At 36.2% G+C, this 12,963-nt stretch overlaps 1 protein-coding gene across 1 annotated transcript in view; it reads left to right on the forward strand.

The window, feature by feature from the left end:
- ADGB (androglobin) overlaps window positions 1-12,963 on the forward strand; it is a 157,608-nt gene that overhangs the window by 9,543 nt on the left and 135,102 nt on the right. The gene's annotated exons all lie outside the window — the stretch shown is intronic.

Consider the following 12,963-nt stretch of genomic DNA (forward strand, 5'->3'; position numbering starts at 1 on the left):
TATTCTAATTCCTTCGGGGTATTAGCTGACACTACTTAAGAAGGCGTGCTGATTGCACAGTGGACGAATAAACTGCCTTCCACTATGAATAAAATCGTGTCTTTACTCTGACCAGCATACTTGAAGAAAACAATGGCAAAATTCCAGACCCTCATTTTATTGAAGTTTTAATCCCTTGGGTGAAAAATAATCTAATTAAAGCACATATAGGACTATGTATATGTAAATCAGGTTCTGAATTTTTTTTTTTTGCTTAGTCTCTAATGACTTTATACTAGCTAAAGTTTTCTTTGAACGTTTTCAGCTCTTACACATTTTCTATTGTATTATTTAATCTTCTTAATTGATTTAAGAATTTTCAAGAAATCATTTTGTCATCTTTGCAAGCTATGTGATTAATTGTTTTTAAGTTTTAAAAAATTATTTTATTCATGTTTTATTAATAATTGGATTATAAAATACATTTTAATACAATTATGGACTACCTTTATTAAATATAAAGATGGTTTTGACTTCTTCCCAACTCCAAATTATTCAGGGTATTTAATTTATCAGGAATACGTATACGTGAAAGACAGAATATGTAGACAAAAGATGTTTTATTGCATATGACTCAGTAATCAAACACATCATACAATGTGGATTGAATTTTACTATATATTATCACTCTAGGAACAATGATATTGTTATTACAGTATGTTGTTTGGAATTTCCTTAATTTGTCTTCTATAATCCCTGGGCTTGTTTTGTTTCTTTTTCTGAGATCAGGACCTGAGCCTAGAGCAACCTTAATGCACAGAGCCACCCAGGAAGCCCTCTTTTTCTTTATTTTTTGAAAATGTGTTTACTTTTAAAATCTTTAAAAAAGATTTTATTTATTTAGGGGAGAGATAGAGAGTGAGTGCACAAGTGGGGGGGGGAGAGGCAGAGAAAGAGAGAGAAACAGACTCCCCACTGAGCAGGGAGCCTGAAGCAGGGCTGATTCCAGGACCCACAGATCATGACCGGAGCCAAAGGCAGACACTTAACTGACTGAGCCACCCAGGTGCCCCTAAAAACAGATATGTTGGTGTAAATGTGACATACAGTAAATTACATCTATTTTACGGATATGTTTCAATGAGATCTGCAGTACATCAACGCACATGAAAAAAAGACCACACACACACACACGAAAACATCAACATGAATGAAGACCACAAGAAGATTTATTATTCAAGAAGATTTCTGTGATTTCTTGGTGATCCCCCACTTTCTGTCCCTTCCTCACCTGTCTCTGGACAACCACTCTTTTGTGTTCTGTCACCATAGATTAGTTTTCATTTTCCTAGAGTTTTATATAAATGTATAAATTTTGTGTGGCTCATGTATACCTTTTGTGTGGCTTCTTTCATTCATTTAAATTATTTTCATATTCTTCCGTGTTGTTGCTAGCAGGTGGTATAGAATTGGCATTATTTCTTCCTTGAGTAGTAAACTTCACCAATGAAGACATCTGGACCTGGACTTTTCTTCATAGGGAAGTCTTTAATGATAAATTCATTTTCTTTAATAGATACAGGGATATTCAGTATCTCCAATCCAACCTATCTCTTCCTTAAGAGTTATTCTTCGTTTATGTCCTTTAAGGAGTTGTTCCATTGCATCTAAGTTATTGAATATATGGACTTAGAGTTGTTTGTAATATTTCTTTATTATCTTTTTAATGTCTAGAATCAGTAGTGATATCCTCATACTGGTAGTTTCTGTCTTCTTAGATCAAGCTGACTAGACTGATTAATTTTGATGATCTTGAAGAACTGGATTTTTTTGATTCATTGCTTTTTCTCTATCATTTTTCCATTTTCTATTTCTGTTGATCTGATTTAATCTTAATTTCCTTACTTTATTTCCTTTAGATTTTACTAATTTAAGGTAGAAACTGAATATGTTGTTTGAGACTCTCCTAATATAGGTGTTTTGTGCTATAAAATTTCTCCTATGTATTGCTTTAGTAGCAATAAATTCTAGTGTTTTTTTTTTCATTTTTATTCAGTTCAAACACTCTAACCTCCATTTTTATTTCTTCTTTAACATATTGGTTAGTCATAAGTATTTTGTTTAGATTCTAAATATCTAAATTCTAATATCTAAATTTTTCAGATTTTTTTTCTTAGTGATGTCTAGTGTAATTCCATTGGTCAGAGAAGATACTTTTTTATAATTTGAATTCTTTTAACTACAACATTGCTGAAAGAAATTAAAGGCATAAGAGAATGGAAACACATCTCATGTTCATGGATTGAAAGACTTCATGACTTTTTAATGCCATTACTACCCAAAACAATCTACAGGTTAAATCCAATTCCTACTAAAATATCAGTGATTTTTTTTCAGAAATGGAAAAATTCATCCTAAAATATATGTGAAATGGATGACCCTCTGAAGATCTCAGTAGTTCATTCTATGAGGCTTTCTGTTCTAGTCTCTGTCCTGCAAGCTCTAGCTGTTTTGGTGTCCCCTAGACTCTGACCTCCTGTTCCTCTACTCAAGGAATCTGCTGAGATATGACTGGATTACTTCTCCTTGCATTGCAGCCCCAAACTCTCACAGCCCAAAAGTTGAGGCGGTAATAGGGCTCACCTCATTTCGTTCCTATCTTTTCAGAATCACCATCCTTTATCACTTGATGTCTGTCTTGAAGACCAGTTTCATGTGTTTTGCTTGTTTTTTTGGTTGCCCTAGGGGGAGGATACATTTGGTCCCTGCTGCTTCAACTGAAAGAACATGCTATCTCTTAGGGTTTTTTTTTTTTACCTAAATTCTGCATTTTATTTCTAAATATTAAGATGGGAGGGTTTAAAGCAGTATTTACAAATATATGCCCACAAATAATATATGCAAGTATGGATACAATTCATTCCTTAAAAGTGAAATCCCAAATCACATGTAATTGCCAGTATATATTATCTTCTTAAATATTGGTTTTTGATGTAGTAGAGACATCTTGTTATAAGCATTTTAATTAAAAGAATGCAACTCACAGATATGATGATTACCTTAAATCATTTTCATAATTATTATCATTGTGCTCATTTTTGAGTTGTATTTAAACTTCAGTATTCCTCAAGCTTCCAGTTTTTTGGGTTATTCTTTTAAAGATTTTATTTATTTATTAATGAAAGACACAGAGCGAGAGTCCGAAACATAGGCAGAGGGAGAAGCAGCCTCCATGCAGGAACCCCAATGTGGGACTCTGGGATCATGCCCTGAGCCAAAGGCAGACGCTCAATCGCTGAGCCACCCAGGCATCCCAAGCTTCTAGTTTTAAACCAATAGTCCATTATGGGATGATCCATAATATATATATCATATATATATGATATATTCATATATATATGATATATATATGAATAAAATGTTCATCTTTATACAATGGGCAAAGTCAATACTATCTAGAAAATAAAGTCCAAGCTCAACAGCAAGGCCCTCAGTGGGGAGCTGGCTGCCTGCTTGCCTTGTATTTCTTTCTAACCTAATTTCCTCACTGGTTTATACTATATGCTCATGCAGTTCTGAAAAGCTCATAGTTCTCTGTACTCACTCTGCTGTATCTTGCCTCTGTACGGTCTCTTCTGCCATTCTCTTTTCTTACTGATGCCCTTTCTGCCTTTACAACCTGGAAAATTTCTCATTATCTTTCAGAGCAGCTCAGATGCTATTTATTGCAGGAAGTTTTTCCTAATTGCCTTACATTGGGCACAATGCCATCTGTGAATACTTCCATCTCTGCATATACCACATTATATTGAAATCATCTGTTTACCTGTTTGAGTTCCAAAATAAACTCAAGAGCAGAGACATATATTTATGAGCCTGTAACCCTATCATCTAGCACAGCACTTGTCACAGAGCAGGTGTTCAATAAATGTTAGTTAAAAATAAGTGAACTGTTGGTTGAGTGAAATTCCTTTCTCATTCTGAAACAGTATTTTTCTAAAATGTCTTAGTCTCCAGACAGATTGGTTGATTTGATCTTACTTAAAAGAATTCTGCATTCTCAATTCCCTGTCTACCTAAGGCAGAGTTTACACTGAGTTATTCCCTAACGTCAGATCCGTTCTTTCTAAGTTCAGAAGTTTTATATTTTATTTCTTGAAGTATCTTTGCAATGAATTGAATGTTTGCTTACCCTAGAAGTTGCATATAGAAACCCTAATCCAAATGTCACGGTGTTGGATATGGGGCATTTAAGAGGTAATGAGGTCATGAATGTGATGCTTTCATGAGTGGGATTGGCATCCTTTTATGAAGAGGACTGAGAGAGGGGCACCTGGGTGGCTCAGTTGGTTAAGAATATGACTCTTGGTTTCGGCTCAGGTCATGATCTCATGGGTTATGGGATTGAGCCCCATATGGGGCTCCATGCTCAGCGGGAAATCTGAAGATTTTTCTCTCTCTACCCATCCCCCCACTCGTGTGCACACCCTCTTTCAAATAAATAAATAGATCTTTTAAAAAAAACAGAAGAAGACAACAGAACTATCTAGCCCTCTTTCTACCATGTGATGACACACAGAGAAGACTTGGACATATGCAACCCAGAAGATGTCTCTTATCAGAATCTGACCATGCTGACACCTTGATGTCAGATTTCTGGGCTCCAGAACTATGAGGAATAAGTTTCCGTTGTTTATAAGCCACATAGTCCATGGTATAGTGGCCCAAACTAAGACAATCTTTACTTTTAAAACACATTTATCTTCAGATACTTTCCTATGTAGTCTACAGTTACTCAGCATTATTCCTAAAGCAAAACCAGGCACCCTAATGTCCATCAGAACTCCCTTTCCGACTTCATTTATTTTTGATAGCTTTTAAAAACATAAAGTTATTATCATTATTTGCTAGCGGGAAATACTTTTTAGAATTTTACCAAATGTTATATTGACACATTTGTTTACCATTGCTACTTGTAGCCCACACTTTCAATCTGGGTTCATTTCCTGTTTTTCTGAGAGAAATCCTTCAGTAAGTATTTTTATAGGAATCTATTACGGGAAACTCACAATTTTAAATGTTTTTATTTAATTCAAGATAAATGTTTCTACCTCACTTTAAGAGTTTAATTGGATCTTAATTTCAAGATTAACAGTTATTTTACATCATCAACTTTGATGACATCATTTCCTTGCTTTGCCATGACTGTTATTGCTGTCAGTTTGATTGTTTTTATATTTAGGTAATTTGTCATTTCTTTATGTATAGATTTTCATCTTTATCACTTATCCATAATTTTCAGTTGATGTGTCTAGATGTAGACTTCTACCCCCTGACCTCCCTTTTATCCTTTGTTATTGCTTGATGTACTTTTTTCCATCTGAAGACGTGCCTTCCATCAATTCTGAATATTATTCAGCAGTCATATTTCCAGATATTTCTCCTCATCCTCATTCTAGCTATTTTATCTGTCTGGACCTCCTCATAGGCATACACTAGAGTTTTTCAATCTAGCCACTTGTGTAGTTCACATTTTCTATCTTTTAATGCAAACACTTGATTTTATTTTTTTAAGCTTTTATTTAAATTCTAGTTAGATAATATACAGTGTGATATTAGTTTCAGGAGTGCAGTATAGTGAGTGATTCAGCACTTCCATGTATCACCTGGTGCTCATCACAAGTGCCTTCCTTCATCTGCATCACCTATTTAATATCTCTCCCCACACCCCCATCACCTCAATTAGGTCTCCGTAGTTAAGAGTCTGTTTCAAACACTTGATTTTAAACATTCTACCTTCTAAATCATTAGTCCTCTCCTTTCTTCGGCCTTATTTAGTCTATTCTTTCAATAGCTGAACTGTCACTGATAAAATTTCCCAATCAATATCTCTTTGTTCACATTGATCTCATTTTTTGTTTGATTGCTTAATATCTTTTTGTGCTTGTTGCAAAGTAGAACTTTCCCTCCTTTATCTTTTTGGTGATTCTAAACATATTTAAATACCTTTTTGTAGATATCTACAAAATATGAACTAAAAACATTAAAAAGAAAAAAATTAGAATTACGAAGAACTATCAGTAAATAAATTACAAAAAAAGAAATCACACCCAAGAAAAGAGAAATAAAGAAATAAAGTAGCAAACTTACCAAGTATTTAAATATGTTTAGAAACACCCTTTCTAGTATAGCAAACTCTATATCCTTTTATATTGTTTCATTTTTCTGGCACTTGGCAGTTGTCTCACTAATCTTTCCGTGTTTGTGTGCCTCCAAGGTAGGCTTTGTAAATTCCATGGGTAGGATCACAGAAACAGTGCCTGGATAACATAGGAAATCTGTCTCCCTGTCTCTCTGTCATCTCTTTACATGAAGTAAAGGGATGAATGCTTTTATGTATATGTCTATCATTTCTAATTAGAACTGTTTCAAGGTTTTACACATAGGTAGAGATTGATCAGATGGCTCACCAGTCCTGTTTTCCATTTCTTATGTTTCCCATGTTTCCCATACTCCTTTGCAATTTGGCTAGTACTTTGTGGTGGTGTTTTGGACAATCTGGGAAGATGTGTTGTATCCCACCTTTAGGCTTATAAAACATCCTGTGAGGCACTTATCAGCATGGCTCAAGCCTTCAGAGAAGATCTTAGGAAATGGTAAAGCCACAAGATGGAAGGGGCCAAGAATGCTTATTTAGCACATACAGAGCCACTACAAAACTCCTGATCATGCCCTAGTATACATGAGAAATATCCTTTATTGTGTGATTGGGGGGTTTTGTGATATTGTAGCTAGCACTGATTACTTCCTACTTGCTTCTTTGATATTGTAGCTAGCATTGATTGTTAATGTTGACAAATATACAGGGTATAATTCTTCTTTCAGGGATTGAATTTCTTCTTTTATATCATTATAAGCATATACATGGTGAATTACTTATAGGTTATTTCTCTACTATCTTAAATTTTTGACGCTCGATTCTTTTTTGTTGTGATTTCTGAATATTTTTTGCATATTCTTGCCTTTTAGGACACTTTTATTATGAGCCCATCCTTCTCAGGGTATTTTTTTTTCCTCCAATCCCCTCTCCCCAAGGCAATCCTGTATTGAAAGATTGTTTTTTCAATGTAATATGGAATTTTCTTTGTTCAGATATCTCATGTAAATAAGCCATCCGGAAACCAATATGACTTTAAAGTCAGATCTCAAACCTACATAAGTTTTAGTCCAAAGGTTTCCATTTCTCAAGGAAGATTTTTTTTTCCTTTTTCAGCCTAACACTAAGCATAGAAAATCTAGCTTTCTTATCATCTAAGATTATAGGGCAGATTTTTTTTTAATTTTTTTATTTATTTATGATAGTCACACAGAGAGAGAGAGGCAGAGACATAGGCAGAGGGAGAAGCAGGCTCCATGCACTGGGAGCCTGATGTGGGATTCGATCCCGGGTCTCCAGGATTGTGCCCTGGGCCAAAGGCAGGCGCCAAACCGCTGCGCCACCCAGGGATCCCCAGGGCAGATTTTTTTATTAACCTTTTTACAAAGAATTAAACTGGGGCACCTGGGTGGCTCAGTAGTTGAGCATCTGCCGTTAGCTCAGATGGTGAACCCTGGGTCCTGGGATCGAGTTCTGCATTGGGCTCCCTGCAGGAGCCTGCTTCTCCCTCTGCCTACGTTTCTGCATCTGTCTTTTTGTCTCTCATGAAAACGAAAACAAAACAAAACAAAAAAATCCCACCACCAACAACAAAAACAACTTTGAAAAATATAAACAAAAATAATTAAACTTTTGCAAAGTCATGCCTTTATCCAAGGTTGGAGCACTCCCTTTCCTCGTTTGTCCTATGTATGTTAAAACAAAAGACTCTACATTCATAAGACTGCTAAGACTTCCCCAGGGAAGCTACAGCTTCAGCTTAGAGTTACAACATTCTGACTTTCAGTTCCTTCTTCATTTCTGGATCCTGAAGATTTTTATGTCTTTATGTAGGCATTTGTAGGTAACTTGTTTTTATCTTAATCCACTCTGCTGAAAAAGAAAGTCTAAAGACATATACATTTAAAGGAGGATTTCTATATAGCATGTAAAACAAACTGAGAAAAAGAAGACTAGAATAGTTTTCAGGAAGGAAGGGAAATTTTTCATAATATTAATAGAAAAATCAAGGCATAAAATAGTACATTATAGGACCTCTGTTTTATGGAGTGTTCCTACAACCATACAGATAAAAAGAAGTTGGTGACTTTGTATCCATCAAAATCATGGTAAAATTTAACTCATTTGGGAAGTTCCATATCTTAAAAGCTATTTTTGTAAAAGGAGTATCTAATTTCTTAAAAACATAAAGACTCTGCTAAGATTATATTTTGCTTCCCTCTTCATTCTGTCAAGTGTAAGTAAATGTGCTGGCTCCTTCCCTTAAGCTATTAAGCTTTATCACTAATTGGCCTACTTTCCTTGTAACATGTCAAATTTGATTCCATCTATATTGAAGATCACTTTAAAAAGACTCATTTGAGGTACCTTATATCAGCCCAATAGCTCACCTACAGTGTTAAACAATATAAACAATAGTCAAATATAGCCCAATGTCAAATATACTGTAGACATCAAAAGATCATGCACAAATATGTTGCATTTGAAACTGTCAGCGCAGTATGCCTTTGATGTTGACTGAGAGAATGTGTCTACTGCTGTCGTACAGCCGATACCCTTAAATACGCAAAGCGCATGACTCCTGGTCTCATCAATTCTGAGAGCAAGCTAATCTTTAAACACAGAAGCAATTCAAGACTTTTGAAGATTTAGGAACTGGTAATACCGGGAAATAAATGTTCCCAAATTCTAGAAAATTTATATAGGCCAAGAAATCAAACTTGACACACTGAAAAATCAGGGGGATACATTATTTTATTCATATAGCAATATATTCAAGGACTAGTAAATGATTCAATACATTAAAATTAAAAATTGCATAAGATTTGAAATATAAATATATCCTCAAAATATATGGCTAAATACTCCCTTCTACACAGTGAGTCTAAATATGCTATTGAGACCGGGGAAATGGCACTGACACTTTTAAAAGAGGCTATACATTTGTAAATAAAATATATTAATGGAAATTTATTGTTTTTTAAAAACTTAATACAGTCAATGCGGAGTGCTTATAATACACATCCTGTATATCATACACATTCTGGTATCAAAATGCCAAATGATATTCTAAAGGAAACTGATATTTGGAGGGAGAAAAAAGTTCTGCATAACCAGACAATAGGCTGATTTCCAGAGTAGAAATATAAAATATAAAGGTGCTCCTAGGGAAAAGAGAAGCAGCAGCACAAGCAAATTTATAACAGCAGGCCAAGTTGGACAGAAGAGTCTGACACAAAAATGATATATTAAGTAAGCAACAATACAAAGGTGTTAAGATGATTATATATATATGCAACTAACATAGATATATAAATAAATATAATGTGTATATTATATATTTGTGACTGGAATGAATTTATCATGATTAAAAGCCTTTGAAAAATGTGAATGAGTGTTTGCCAGAGGCAGGAGTTAGGCAAAAATGGGTGAAGGTGGTCAAAAGGTATAAACTTCCAGTTATAAAATAACTAAGCCATGAGGATGTAATGTATGGCATAATGACTATAGTTAATAATACTATATTGCATATTTGAAAATTGCTAAGAGAGTAGACTTTTAAAATTCTCATAAGAAAAAGATTTTGTAGCTATGTGTGGTGATGGATGTTAACTAGCTACAATATCAAAGAAGCAAGTAGGAAGCTAATCACGCTAGCTACAATATCACACAACCCCCCAATCACACAATAAAGGATATTTCTCATGTATACTAGGGTATGATCAGGAGTTTTGTAGTGGCTCTGTATGTGCTAAATAAGCCATGTTGACAAGTGCCTCACAGGATGTTTTATAAGCCTAAAGGTGGGATACAACACATCTTCCCAGATGCTATTGTCCAAAACACCACCACAAAGTACTAGTCAAATTGCAAAGGAGTATGGGAAACATAAGAAATGGAAAACAGGACTGGTGAGCCATCTGATCAATCTCTACCTATGTGTAAAACCTTGAAACAGTTCTAATTAGAAATGATAGACATATACATAAAAGCATTCATCCCTTTACTTCATGTAAAGAGATGACAGAGAGACAGGGAGACAGATTTCCTATGTTATCCAGGCACTGTTTCTGTGATCCTACCCATGGAATTTACAAAGCCTACCTTGGAGGCACACAAACACGGAAAGATTAGTGAGACAACTGCCAAGTGCCAGAAAAATGAAACTTATATTGTTATATTGTTTTATATTAAGAATATAGAGAGTTTGCTATACTAGATAGGGTGTTCCAGAAAGTCCCTCCCACCCCAGCCCCAAAAGGTGAAACCAGGAAAGACCTTTAACCTTCTTGTTTATTTTTTCATATTTCAGTTGTTGATCTACTACCAGCATTTAGATCTGTTGTGCATTTTCTTACTTTAAAAAATGTTTTACTTGGCATCCAAGGTAAAACCCTCTACTGTTTTATTCCTACCACTGTTCCCCAATGCTGTCATAATAAAATACCACAAACTTAGTGGCTTAAACAATATAAAACAGTTATTGTGCAATTCCAGAGGTCAAAAGTCCAAAATGGGTCTCACTGAGCTAACATTAAGGCACCCGCAGGGCTGCATTCCTTTCTGGAGGCTCACAGAGAGAATCCACATCCTTGCCTTTTGCACTTCCAGATACCACGCCCTCTTTTTGGCATGTGGCCTCCTCCTTTTGTCTTCAGAACCAGCAGTTTTGCATTTTTCTATTCAGGCTTCCAGAATCAAATCTCCTTCTGTCTCCTTTCACTTTTGAGAACACCTGTGGTTACATTGAGCCCATGCAGATAGACCAGGATAACCTCCCATCCCAAATACTTAAAAGTTGTCTACACACTCTCTCTTGCCATGGAAGGTAACAGATCCCCCAGTTCTGGAGATTAGGGTGTGGATGTGTTGGTGGGGCCAGGGGTGGGTGGCGGGGAGAGGATGCATTATTCTGCCCACCACTCATGGACTGCTTTTCTGTTTTCTTCCTACTCTTTCTGACTTTTCATGTGGAGTATCAGGGCAAGTAGACAGCTGTATTGATAGACTATTGAAATATTTTAATATTGATTATTGAGTAGCCTTACCAATAACCTTACTAATAACCAGGAGCCCCAGACATTTCTGCCTCTTTCCTAGAGTCCCTGACCTACCCTGAGGTCCTTACATCCCTGATCCCATTATTAAAGTAAATAATGTCTGGCATATCTGGAGGCTTTGAGGGTTGGTCAATGCTCATTCCTTACCAGTTGTTAGGTGTTTTGATTAGCCTTCCTGGGAGTGCCTGTTCCTTAGGTATAGGCACTTTCTTGGTGATTTAACCCAGTCTTAAGACTTTAAACATCATCTAAATGCTGATGGTTCAAATTTTCACTTTTAGAAAAATCCTTTCTCCTAAAGTCTCAGAATCCTCTAACTACTCAACATCTCCACAAACAGGTGATAAACATTTAAAACACAATCATTGAAAAGTGAAATGCTGCTTACTCTTAACCTCAGGTTTGCCCTATCCCATAGTCTTCTGTTTTGCAGGAAATATCAACTCAATCATTGGCTTTATCTTAAAAACAGGGGACTATCTCTTCCCTCCTCTACTGTTAGCAACCTGGTCCAAATCACCATTAGCTCTCACCTGTTATTTCAGTGCCTTCTATTTATTTATTCATGACAGACACACAGAGAGGCAGAGACATAGGCAGAGGGAGGGAGAGGCAGGCGCCCCTCAGTGCCCTCTAAATTCTCTGTCTTGTTTCCTTTGGCCTTTTCTCAATAGAGCAGCAAGAATGATTACAAAATTTCCTGCCTAGGGCACCTGTTAAGCGTTTGTCTTGAGTCCTCTTGTTGGGCTTCCTGCTGGGTGGCGGGTCTGCTTCTACCTCTGCCTCTGCCCCTACTTGTGCCTGCTCTCTCTCTCTCTCTCTCTCTCTCTCTCTCTCTCGTCTACTCTCTCTGTCTCTCAAATAAATAAAATCTTAAAAAAAAAAAAAAACCAAAACAACAACAACAAAAAACCCCACAAAATTTCCTGCTCAAAACTCTCTGTTGGCTTCCCTTCTCACCTAGGGAAACCCATGTCTTTTCTCTGGCTTAGATCATCTTCATAATATCTGCATCTCCTGTTACCTCTCTGAAAGTATCTCCTTTTACTTTCGTTCAGCCACACTGAATTTTTATTCTTCAAGTAAGCCAGGATGCTTTCTGCATCTGGAAGGTTCTGCATTGCTGTTTGTACTTGCTGTTTCCTGTATCCAGAACAGTTTTCCCACAGATCCACACAGCTTAATCCTTTATGTTCTTTTTTTTTTTAAGATTTTATTTATTTATTTATTTGAGAGAGAGAGAGAGAGAGAGAGAGAGAGAGAGAGAGAGAGAGATTGAGACAGACCGAACACGAGCAGGGAGGGGGGTAAAGGCAGAGGGAGAAGCAGGCCCCCTGCTGAGCAGGCAGCCAGATGCAGACTAGATCTCAGGAACCTGGGATCATGACCTGAGCTGAAGGCAGACACTTAAACAACTGAGCCATCTAGGTGCCTCAATCCTTTATGTTTTTTCACTATTGACTTACCCTGCATTACCCTGTAATACTTACCTGTATTACCCTATTATGGAGTGCTTTCTTTAACCACTGTATTAAAAATTGTGTATCAACTCTTCAGTTCTCCTTCCTATTTTATATTTCTGTTTAGTATTTTTTGCTTTCTAATATACTATATATTTTACTTATTTTATGCTGTGATTTTGTGTCTCCACCCACTAGCATATGAACTCTATGATGGGAGAACATAGGGCGAGCTGAGGACAAGACCCGAGCTTGGGGCAGCACATTGACAAGTCCTTGAAATAGGCAGAGGGACATTCCCCTATGG

The sequence above is a fragment of the Nyctereutes procyonoides genome, unplaced genomic scaffold (genome assembly GCF_905146905.1).
Source record: "Nyctereutes procyonoides isolate TBG_1078 unplaced genomic scaffold, NYPRO_anot_genome, whole genome shotgun sequence".
In the NCBI taxonomy this organism is placed as follows: Eukaryota; Metazoa; Chordata; class Mammalia; order Carnivora; family Canidae; genus Nyctereutes; species Nyctereutes procyonoides.